The sequence below is a fragment of the Nicotiana tomentosiformis genome, chromosome 11 (genome assembly GCF_000390325.3).
Source record: "Nicotiana tomentosiformis chromosome 11, ASM39032v3, whole genome shotgun sequence".
Taxonomy (NCBI): domain Eukaryota; kingdom Viridiplantae; phylum Streptophyta; class Magnoliopsida; order Solanales; family Solanaceae; genus Nicotiana; species Nicotiana tomentosiformis.
In genome coordinates this window covers 105,332,648-105,343,785 of record NC_090822.1, presented here as the reverse complement: position 1 = coordinate 105,343,785, position 11,138 = coordinate 105,332,648, and the positions used below count along the sequence as shown (strand labels likewise).

The 11,138-nt window shown below is 40.3% G+C and overlaps 1 long non-coding RNA gene across 1 annotated transcript; it reads right to left on the bottom strand.

Annotated features, from left to right (window-relative positions):
- Positions 1–482: 482 nt before the first annotated feature.
- LOC117277053 (uncharacterized) lies at positions 483–2,226 on the bottom strand. Its single transcript, XR_011412246.1, has 2 exons — positions 1,672–2,226; positions 483–1,533 (listed from the first exon to the last, which is right to left on the bottom strand). It is a non-coding gene; the product is annotated as an uncharacterized lncRNA (long non-coding RNA).
- Between the last annotated feature and the right edge of the window lie 8,912 nt (positions 2,227–11,138).

The following is an 11,138-nucleotide window of genomic DNA, read 5'->3' as shown; positions in this document are numbered from 1 at the left end:
GATTTGGTTTGGTTTGATTTGGTTTGGTGTTGGGAAAAAATACCCAACCATGTTTGGTTTGATTTGGTTTTAACTAAAAATACAGTCAAATCGAAACCAAACTAACTCGACACTATATGTATAAAAGTTTTAAATATATTTAATACATAAAAATATTTATTGTAGTGTAGTTTATAAATATTTCTTAAGCTTTTTCATAGTTTTATCTTTTAACGTATTATTTCAAGTTTGGGCTTATATAACTCAAAAAAAATCCTAAATCAAAATCAAATCAATACTAATGCTAATAAAAAATATACAATTTAATTGTAGTATGAATGAAAATATTGTTGATATCTATTTTATTCTTTAATGCTATGTTGAGAGCTTAGGCGTACATTAGCCTTCTTGCTAATAACGTGCACTGAAAACCCTATTCCATGGCAAAGCGAGGTCGGGGAAGACCTCAGAATCAATAGGAAAGCAACGCGAGAATCACCATGGGCAAACAAACCAAGGGAAATGTGATTAACAATACTTCGTGTAAGCAAACAATAGGTGTGGCAGCAAGTTTGAGGGTTCCGGCGAACAGGAGTCCCATAACTCATCTTACTCAGTCGGCGACATCTGGATCTCAAACGGCAGGGAAGCGGAACACACCAGAAGGGAAGACAAACACTGGTACTCAATTCGATTTGGCTGGGACAGCTGAAACTCCATTTTCTCAATGAAACCTTCTGAGGAAGTGGTGAAGGATAAGGTCGCAACACCTATGAAATTGGTGAAGATTCCAAAATTAGCAGTCAACCCAGTGCAACAAGCTCGAAACCCACAGGAATCTATACCAAATCAATAAGAACCAGACCCGATTCCACAGGAAAACGAGGCAGAGAACGACCTGTCACGAAATTGGGTTGGATTGTTCCCTCGAAATCGAGTAGCTGCTAATGGTATGGCTCTGAATTTTATCCCTCCCCAAGTGATTAATGGAAAACCTACAATTGTGTTGGAGGAAGAGGAAATTAAAGAGCAAACAGAGATATGGAATAATGCACTAGTGATCTATACCATGGGTGAGTTACCTAGATATACAGTTATGAGTAACTACATATCTAAGAATTGGAATGAAGTGAGCACAACAGAATTATATCTACATGATGAAGAATTCTATATTGCTAAATTCTTAGATATTCATGATAGAAATGAGATACTATATTCAGTCCCATACACTTTGCGCAGTAGACCATTAATTCTTAAAATATGGACCCCTACATTTGATTTCCAACATGAATTTCCTCGTACAATGCCTATTTGGTCTAGATTGCCCAACCTGCCTTTGAACTGCTGGGGAGCTAAGACCTTGAGCAAAATTACAAGTGGATTAGGGAAACCTATTTTTGCGGATGAATGTACCCGAAAGCAGGTTCGCATATCTTATGCGAGGGTCCTAGTTGACATGGATGTCACTCAACCCATGCCATAGGTGTTGGACATCACAGATCCAACAGGCAGAGTGTTTTCTCAGAACATTGAGTACGATTGGAAGCCTTTGTTCTGCAAAACAATGTGTGAAATTTGGTCATGTCTGCCCTGAGGAACCAAAGAGGGTCAAAACTCAACAGCAAGGGCATGTACTAGAGAACTTGAACAAGAAGAATTCCAAAGCAAGAGGCGAGAATAAGGGTCACAAACCAGGGATGAATATGCAATGGAGACCCACAAGGGATACATATAGGGCAACATGTACCTCACCAAACAGCGGTGGTATGGGCACCTGTTAGGATGCGTGAGAAGCAACATAAGAATCTCATTCCAGAAAGCAGTCCAGTCAAGAATGATTACAATTTCCATATGCTACAAGGGAAGATGAGTCAGGGCCCACTAATAGGGGAGATGACTGCTACTGGATCTACTTCAACTCCAGGTGGTATTCATAAATCATGTGTAACTGCAGTGGTGCAACAGACAGTTGTGATGCCTAGTAAGTCTCCTGTTAGGTTGCAGAATACTTACTCACCACTTGATGGAGGAATTGTAGGGATATTGGGAGCTGGTAGACCTCCTGAGGGAGGAACTCAAATACCTGCTCAATGAATGGTGTATTGTGGAATGTGAGGGGAATGAATAAGCCTTACAAATAAGGGGAGATGTGTAAATATCTTAAGAAATTTAATATTGTGTTTGCTGGTTTGTTGGAAACTAAGGTGAATGAGAGGAACTTTGCTACTAGTATTGCTAGAGTAGCAAAGGAATGGACATTTGCTAATAATTATGTTGAGGTAGATAATGAGAGAATCTGGATATTATGGCAGCAGAACCATGTTAATGTCACTATCATAGAAAGTAATGCTCACTTCATCTTAAAGGTGACAAACGGGTGGGACGGGTCAGGAAAAATAGTGACCGGCCGGTCACCAATCCGGGCCGGGTTCCGGGTTTAACAAACCGGGCTTAACGGGTCCGGCCCCATCCGGTCAAAAATTGAACCGGAACGGTTCCGGGCCTAAGGGGTCGGGCCGGGCCGGGTTTATGTTTTTTTTTTAATTTTGTATAACTAAAGTAAAAATATATAACAAAAAAAAAATCTTATAAAAAGAGTGTTTGAATAAAAGATGCAAAGAGTTTAAAATTCTTATATTTGAATATTTCATTAAGAATTTAAGATAATAGAATACAATGAAGATGAAAAAAAAATTGCACTTATAATTTGTAAGTTCAAACTTGCAAATTAAAGTTTACATTTAACAACTAAATTAATGAAAAAAGAGTAAATTCAAAGTTTAATTATTAAATATAAATCTAGAACTTCAAAGGTTTTGCATTGCCTTAGTAAGTTCTTCATAATCAATATGATCTTCTTGGCCATCTTTTGGAATGTTAAATTCAAAGGCTTTCATAGTTTCATTTCAAATTTTCATTTCATAATAATACTTCAAATTAATCTAACAAACTAAAACATTAAGCATAATACGTCTAATAATTTAAAATAACACAAATTGTCTCAAATCAACTTAAAATCTTAAATATGAATTTCTGGAGGACGCTCGAGAAACCTCTTCATATGCCTCCTTAAACAGCCTGCGCCCTCCCACTTTCGATGAAGATTTAAGATTTGACCACAGTTCTTGCACTTTACTTTGTGAACTTCTTCATTTTCTTTTACCACCTCAAAGTGTTCCCAAACATATGAGCGCACTCTAGAATCACGGGGCATGATTTAATTTGAATTGAGAATTTGAGTTTGAGAAATGAGAGATGAGTGAAGAAATGAAGAAGAAGGGGGGTGTATTTATAGTTTTTCAAAAGGCTAAATTAGTAATTACTAAAAGTATTATTTTTTAAAATAATTGCCCAAAAAGGGCTATTCTTGCAAAAATGGTCAAATTGAACCGTTACCAACGGTCAAATGAATTTAAAAAAAAAAAATCAGAAAATCACTATTGAACCGGGTCGGGCCGGTTAATCGGTTCAACAGTAATTTTTCTTGATCGGGTTTAACCGGTCCGGTTAATCGGTAATGAAAATGTAAACGTCCTAACCTCCTAACCCTCCAAACCCAGCCCTACACGGCCCCCTACCACCGGTCTGAGCCGGTCTGGGTTAATACCGGTCTAGGCCGGTTCGGAACCGGGTCAATCCGACCCGTTAAACACATTTAGTTTGTCCATTGTCTTTTGGTGGATAGGTACTCTTTATTTTCCTGTGAATTTATTGTGATATATGCGAGAAATACTATTTAAGAAAGGAAAGCACCATGGGCTGGTTTGCAAAGCATTGGCACAAACATAACTAGACCTTGGTACCTAGCAGGAGATTTTAATACTCCCTTATGCTTGGATGATAGAATTGGAGGACAACCAGTGGTTGAGGCAGAAACTAGAGATTTCCAGCATACTATTGATTCTCTTAATCTGGTGGATATGTTTCACGACCCGAATTTTTTACTTTCGGGACCGTGATGACACCTAACATTTCACTTGCTAGGCAAGCCAACGTTAGAATATAATTAGTCATTTTGACACATTTTTTAAATTAATAAATAACAAAGAAACAAATACGGAAATAAAATCTGAAATAAAATGAATAATCCATAATAATCGAGATATCTAAATACCATCATAAGTACACGAGCTTCTAGAATAATACAAATAAGGGTGTGAATAAAATAAAGATGTTTGAAAGAAAACACACAGCTAGAATTGTAACGACCCGGCCAGTCGTTTTAAAGGTTTTAGCCATATTTTTCCATTTACTGCTCATTCTGTACTTTATAACTATTATGTGACTTGCCGGGGTAATTGGTTTGGGTCCGATGAGGTTTTAGAATGAATTGGAATACTTAGTTCCAAAGTTTAAAACATAAGTTGAAAAGGTTGGCTGGATGTCGACCTATGTGTAAACGACCCCGAAATAGAATTTTGATGATTCCAACAGCTCCATATGGTGATTTTGGACGTAGGAGCGTGTTCGAAATTTTATTTGAAAGTCCGTAGATAAATTAGGCTTGCAAAGGCTAAAATAGGAATTTAAGTTTGGAAGTTTGACCGGGGAGTTGACTTTTTGATATCGGGTTCGGAATCCAGTTTTGAAACTTTTCATAGCTTTGTTATGTCATTTATGACTTGCGTACAAAATTTGAGGTCAATCAGACTTGATTTGATAGATTTCGGCATCGAATGTAAAAGTTAGAAATTCTTAAGTTTCATTAAACTTGAATTGGGGTGATTTGTGATTTTAGCATTATTTGATGTGATTTGAGGCTTCGACTAAGTCCGTATGATATTTTAGGACTTGTTGGTGTATTTGGTTGAGGTCCCGAGGGCCTCGGGTGAGTTTCGGAAGGTTATCGGATCAATTTCGGACTTGGATTGTTGCTGGAAATTTTTTGATGCCTGTTCTGGTTTCCTTCTTCACGTTCGCGAGGGGAGTCTCACGTTCGCAAAGAGGAAATTTGGACTGGCACATTTTGTGCTTCACATTCGCGACCGAGGGCACGCGTTCGCGAAAGGTCGAGATGCAAAGCTTCGCGTTCGCGATCGAAGCCTCGCGTTCGCGAAGGGGAAATGGTCGGAAAGGATTTTTGCCTTCGCATTCGCGAAGGGCAGCTCGCGTTCGCGAAGGCCAAGCCAGACAAGGCATCGTATTCGCGAGGTTTCCTTTGCGTTCGTGAAGGGCAATGTTTGGAAGCACAATTTTGTGCTTTGCGAACGCGAGGCACTGACCGCTTTCGCGAAGAAGAAACCACTGGACAGAATGTTTAAATTCTGAAAATGGGACTTCGTCCCATTTTCCATTTTTACCAAATTGGAGCTCGGGAAGAGGCAATTTTGGGAGATTTTCAAGAAAAATATCGGGGTAAGTGTTCTTAACTCAATTTTGGTTAGATTACTTGAATCCATCACTATTTTTATCATTTAATTGGTGAATTAAGTTGGAAAAGTTTGAAAACCCTCTTGGATAAATTTGAAGATTTGAAGGCCGAATTGCTATTGGAATTTAGTCATTTTGATATAGTTAAACTCGTGGTTGAATGGTCGTTCAAATTTCGTAACTTTCGCCGGATTCCGAGACGTGGGCCCCACAGGCGATTTTTGGGTTAATTTTGAATTTTTATTGAAAAATGTAGTATTTTCTTATGGAATTGATTCTATAATTTTTGTTGACTGTATCGAATTATTATGACTAGATTCGAGCCGATCGGAGTCGGAAAATCGAGGAAAAGGCATACTATTTGACTAATTGAGCGCGTTTTGAGGTAAGTGACTTGTCTAACTTTGTGTGGGGGAAATTCTCCCCTAGGATTAGTATTGATGTGATAATTGTAATGTGTTGAAAGTCGTGTACACGAGGTTGCGAGTGTGTACACAGGCTAAATGTGGAAGATTATGTTTTTAAATTGTGTAGATCACTGTTGCATATTAATTAAATTATTTTATTTTGTTATATTCTTCATAATTAATCAGATTTTTATACTTTAAATTTGCTTGAACTTTTCCCTACTAGTTGTTTTACCTGTTTAGTTGAAACTTGGTTCCTTTTATTCTGTGCATTATTTGAAGGTCGAATTTCTTTAAAAAAAATATTTTTTAAAAAAAGTATTTTACATTTAAATTTTTTTGATGTTAAGTCAAGATGTTAAATTTGTGAAAGTGTTATTTTTGCTGAATACTTTGTGAAGATTTTTGTATTCATTGTGAATGAGTCGTGAGCTCCGTATTGTGGAAATAATGGATATTATTTTACTGATTGTGATTGAGCCGTGAACTCTTTATTGTGAAAAATATTCTTTTTGTTGAATTATTTTGGCAAGTTAAAATATTTGGGCACTTGAGGTACAAATTGTGATATATTATAATATTGATATGCATGCGGTGGTATAAGGTTTGGGTGTTGAAATGCATGCGGTGAGATAAGGGTGGATTGATACGCGTGGCTAGTAGGAGAACTACTAGAAGTCATGTGGTATGATAAGAGTGGATAAAACGCGGGATGCTATTTCGGAAAAAAATATTTTCTTTAAAATTAAATGTGAAGGCTCCCGTGGTAATATAAGAAAATGAGATATTGTGAATTTATTTATGATTTGGGACTACGAGGCAGTACCTCGGGAGTGCCCTTGTTGATATTTCTTTATGGTTGCATTTGCCTTTGGTTATTTTGGTAATTTCTTTAAAGTTGTGAATTTCTGTTTTCGTCCCGCGAGGTATTATTTTCTCTTATTTTATGTAATTTAATAGTGACATACTACTTACTTGATTCATTTGGATTGTCATTTATTGTTATTATATTGTTAAACATGTCACCATGTCTTTTATTATTCCAGTAGGGCCTGACCTAATCTCGTCACTACTCTACCGAGGTTAGGCTTGGCACTTACTAGGTACCGCTGTGGTGTACTCATACTACGCTTCTGCACATCCTTTTGTGTAGATTCAGGTACATCTTACCAGCCTAGACATTAGTGAACTACCTATGTACGGAGACTTCGAGGTATATCTGCCAGCGTCCGCAGACTCCGGAGTCCCCTTCTATCCTTATTATGTTGTTTTCCCTATTCACATTAGACTCTGATGTATAAAGATATTCGTACTACTTCTTTAGAGCTTGTGACTTGTATTTCACCGGGTTTTGGGAATTTCTTTATGTACTGAGAGGTTGATATTTTAAAAGTTTTTAATTGTTATTTTGATTATTCCGCATATTGATAGGCTTACCTAGTCTTAGAGACTAGGTGCCATCATGACATCTTACGGAGAAAAATTTGGGGTCGTGACAGTTGGTATCAGAGCTCTAGGTTCATAGGTGTTATGAGTCACAAGCAGGTTTAGTAGAGTCTTGCGGATCGGTACGGAGACGTCTGTACTTATCTTTGAGAGGCTATAGAACTGTTAGGAAATATTCACTTCTTCGATTCCTTATCGTGCTTATCTGTTGACTTCAAAATTTTAAACCATTGTCTTTCTATTCTCTCACAGATGGTGAGGACACGCACAACTGGATCCGAAGATCAGACACTTGTTCCCCTTGCTGGAGCCGCAAGAGGTTGGGGCCGGGGTAGAGGCCGATCCAGAGGCCGAGAAAGACCATGTGGTGCAGCTAGAGCACCTGCACAAGCTGCTGCAGCAGAGCCACCAGTAGCTCCAGTTGGAGAACAGGCACCTGAGACGCCTGTTACTACCCCTGCACTTCAGGAGACTCTTGCCTAGTTTCTGAGAATGTTTGGCACTCTAGCTCAGGCAGGGTTAATTCCACTTGCTCCTGCCATATCTCAGGCTGGGGGAGGAGCACAGACTCCTGCCGCCCATACCCCAGAGCCACGAGCCCAAGTTGACCATGCCCCAGAGGTTATACCAATGCAGTCAGTTGTCCCAGTTCGGCCTGAGGTTAGGATAACAGTTTCAGAGGGGGAGCAGCTCAGGCTCGAGAGGTACAAGAAGTACCACCCTCCCACTTTCAACGGTTTAGCTACAGAGGATGCTTAGGATTTTCTTGAGGAATGTCACTGTATCCTCCGTACCATGGGTATTGTGGATTCCAGTGGGGTTTCTTTCACAGCATTCCAGCTTAAAGGAGCGGCCTTCCAGTGGTGGCGGGCATATGAGTTGGATAGTTTGGCTGAGGAAGCTTCACTTACTTGGACTCAATTTTCTGATATGTTCTTGAGGGAATATGTTCCTCAGAGTCTTAGAGATGCATGGCGTGCAGATTTTGAGCAGTTGCGCCAGGGTTCTATGACCGTGTCAGAGTATGCGGTCTGATTCAGTGATTTGGCTAGGCATGCACCAGCCTTAGTTGCTACTGTTCGAGAGCGGGTTCATAGATTTATTGAGGGTTTCCACCCTAGTATCAAATTCAGTATGGCCCGAGAGCTAGAGATGGGCATCACATACCAACATATGGTGTCAATTGCTAGGAGATTGGAAGGTATACGGACCCGGGAGAGGGAAGAGAGGGAAGCTAAGAGACCCCGAGATTCTGGAACATATAATAATTCTCGTGCCCCAGCTGTAGCCCGTCATGGTAGAGGCTATGTGAGTCGTCCTATTCATTCAGCACTTCTAGCTTTCAGCGGTATTCCGGCTACTCCCAAACCTCAGGTTCCATATTATGCATCGCCAGTGTCTACAGTACCTCTTGTACGGGGTGCTTTCACCAGGCAGTCTAGTCGATCATGCCTGAGCTAGTCCCAGCATCCACATCCTTCGAGATCTTATTTTGAGTGTGGTAACACTCGTCATATACTGAGGGATTTCCCCAGATTTAGGAGGGGTGCACCTCCACAGATTTCTCAGGCCCCACCCATTCCACAGGGCCCTCAGGCTTCTCAGGCCATAATTACTGCACCAGTTGCCACTCCACCTGCACATCCAGCCAGAGATGGAGGTTGGACAGGTAGAGGTTGCCCTAGAGGCTGAGGCCAGACCAGATATTATGCCCTTCCTGTTAGGACGGAGGCAGTTGCATCTGATTCTGTTATCACATGTATTATTCCGGTCTGTCATAGAGATGGATCAGTCTTATTTGATCCATGTTCAACTTATTCTTATGTGTCATCTTATTTTACCCCGTATTTGGGTGTATCCTGTGATTCCTTGAGTTCTTCTATTTATGTATCTACACCCTAAGGTGAATTTATTATTGTGGACCGCATGTATCGATCGTGTTTAATTATTATCAGTGGTTTTGAGACCAGAGCTGATTTATTATTGCTCAGTATGGTAGATTTTAATATTATTTTGGGCATGGACTGGTTGTCGCCCTATCATACTATTCTTGATTGTTACACCAAAATGGTGACATTGGCTATGCCAGGTCTACCGTGGCGAAAGTGGAGAGGTATCTCGGATTATGTTCCTAGCAGGGTTGTTTTATTTCTTAAGGCTCAACGGATGGTTGAGAAGGGGTGTGATACGTATCTAGCCTATGTGAGAGATGTTAGTGTTGATACTCCTACTGTGGAGTCAGTTCTTATAGTAAGGGATTTTCTTGATGTATTTCCCGTGGATCTTCCGGGTATGCCACCCGACAGGGATATTGACTTTGACATTGATTTGTTACCGGGCACTCAGCCCATTTCTATTCCACCATATCGTATGGCCCTAGCAGAGTTTAAAGAATTAAAATAACAATTATAGGAGTTGCTTGATAAGGGCTTCATTCGGCCCAGTTTATCCTTGGGGTGCTCCTATCTTATTTGTGAAGAAGAAGGATGGTTCTATGCGGATGTGTATTGATTACCGTCAGTTGAACAAGGTTACAGTGAAGAACATGTATCCATTGCCATGTATTGATGACCTATTTGATCAGCTTCAGGGTGCCAGAGTGTTCTCTAAGATCGACTTGCATTCAGGCTATCATCAGTTGAAGATTCGGGAGCCAGATATCCCGAAGACTGCTTTAGGACTCGGTATGGTCATTATGAATTCCTTGTAATGTCATTTGGGCTAACCAACGCCCAGCAATATTTATGCACTTAATGAATAGTGTATTTCAGCCCTATATTGATTCTTTTGTCATTGTGTTTATTGACGACATTCTGGTGTATTCCTGAAGTCGGGAAGATCATGAGCAGCACATGAGGACTATGCTTCAGACTTTGAGAGAAAAGAAGTTATATGCAAAATTTTCAAAGTGTGAATTTTGGCTTGATTCAGTGGGATTTTTGGGTCATATAGTTTCGTGCGAAGGAATCAAGGTAGATCCGAAAAGTATTGAGGCAGTGCATAGTTGGTCCAGATCGTCCTCAGCTATGGAGATCCGGAGTTTCCTTGGTTTGGCAGGGTATTATCACCGATTTGTAGAGGGTTTCTCTTCTATTGTTGTATCTATGACCAAATTGACAAAGAAGGGTGCTCCATTTAGGTGGACCGAGGAATGTGAGGAGAGCTTCCAAAAGGTCAAGACAGCTTTGACTACAGCCCTAGTATTGGTATTACCTACAGGTTCAGGGTCTTATACTGTGTATTGTGATGCGTCGCGTATTGGTCTCGGCGCAGTGTTGATGCAAGACGGTAGGGTGATTACCTACGCGTCTAGAAAATTAAAGGTACATGAGAAGAATTATCTGGTCCACGACCTTGAGTTAGTAGCTATTGTTCATGCCTTGAAGATTTGGCGGCATTATTTGTACGGTGTCCACTGTGAGGTCTACACCGATCACCTGAGTCTACAGTATCTGTTTAAACAGAAGGATCTTAATTTACGACAACGGAGATGGTTGGAGTTGCTTAAGAATTATGATATCAACATTCTCTATCATCCTGGGAAGACCAATGTAGTGGTTGATGCCTTGAGTCGTAAGGCGGAGAGTTTGGGCAGCTTAGCATATTTACCGGTAGTAGAGATGCCTTTAGCCTTGGATGTTCAGGCCTTGGCCAACCAGTTTGTTAGATTGGATGTTTTAGAGCGGGGCCGAGTTTTGGCTTGTGTGGTTTCTCAGTCTTCTATTTATAATCGTATCAGGGAGTGTCAGTATGATGATGCTTGTCCTTAAGGATACAGTTCGGCACGGTGATGCCAAGGAAGTCACTATTGGAGATGACGGTGTATTACGGATGCATGGCAGGCTATGTGTACACAATGTAGATGGCTTGCGTGAGTTGATTCTTCAGGAGACTCACAGTTCGCGGTACTCCATTCATCCGGGTACCGCGAAGATA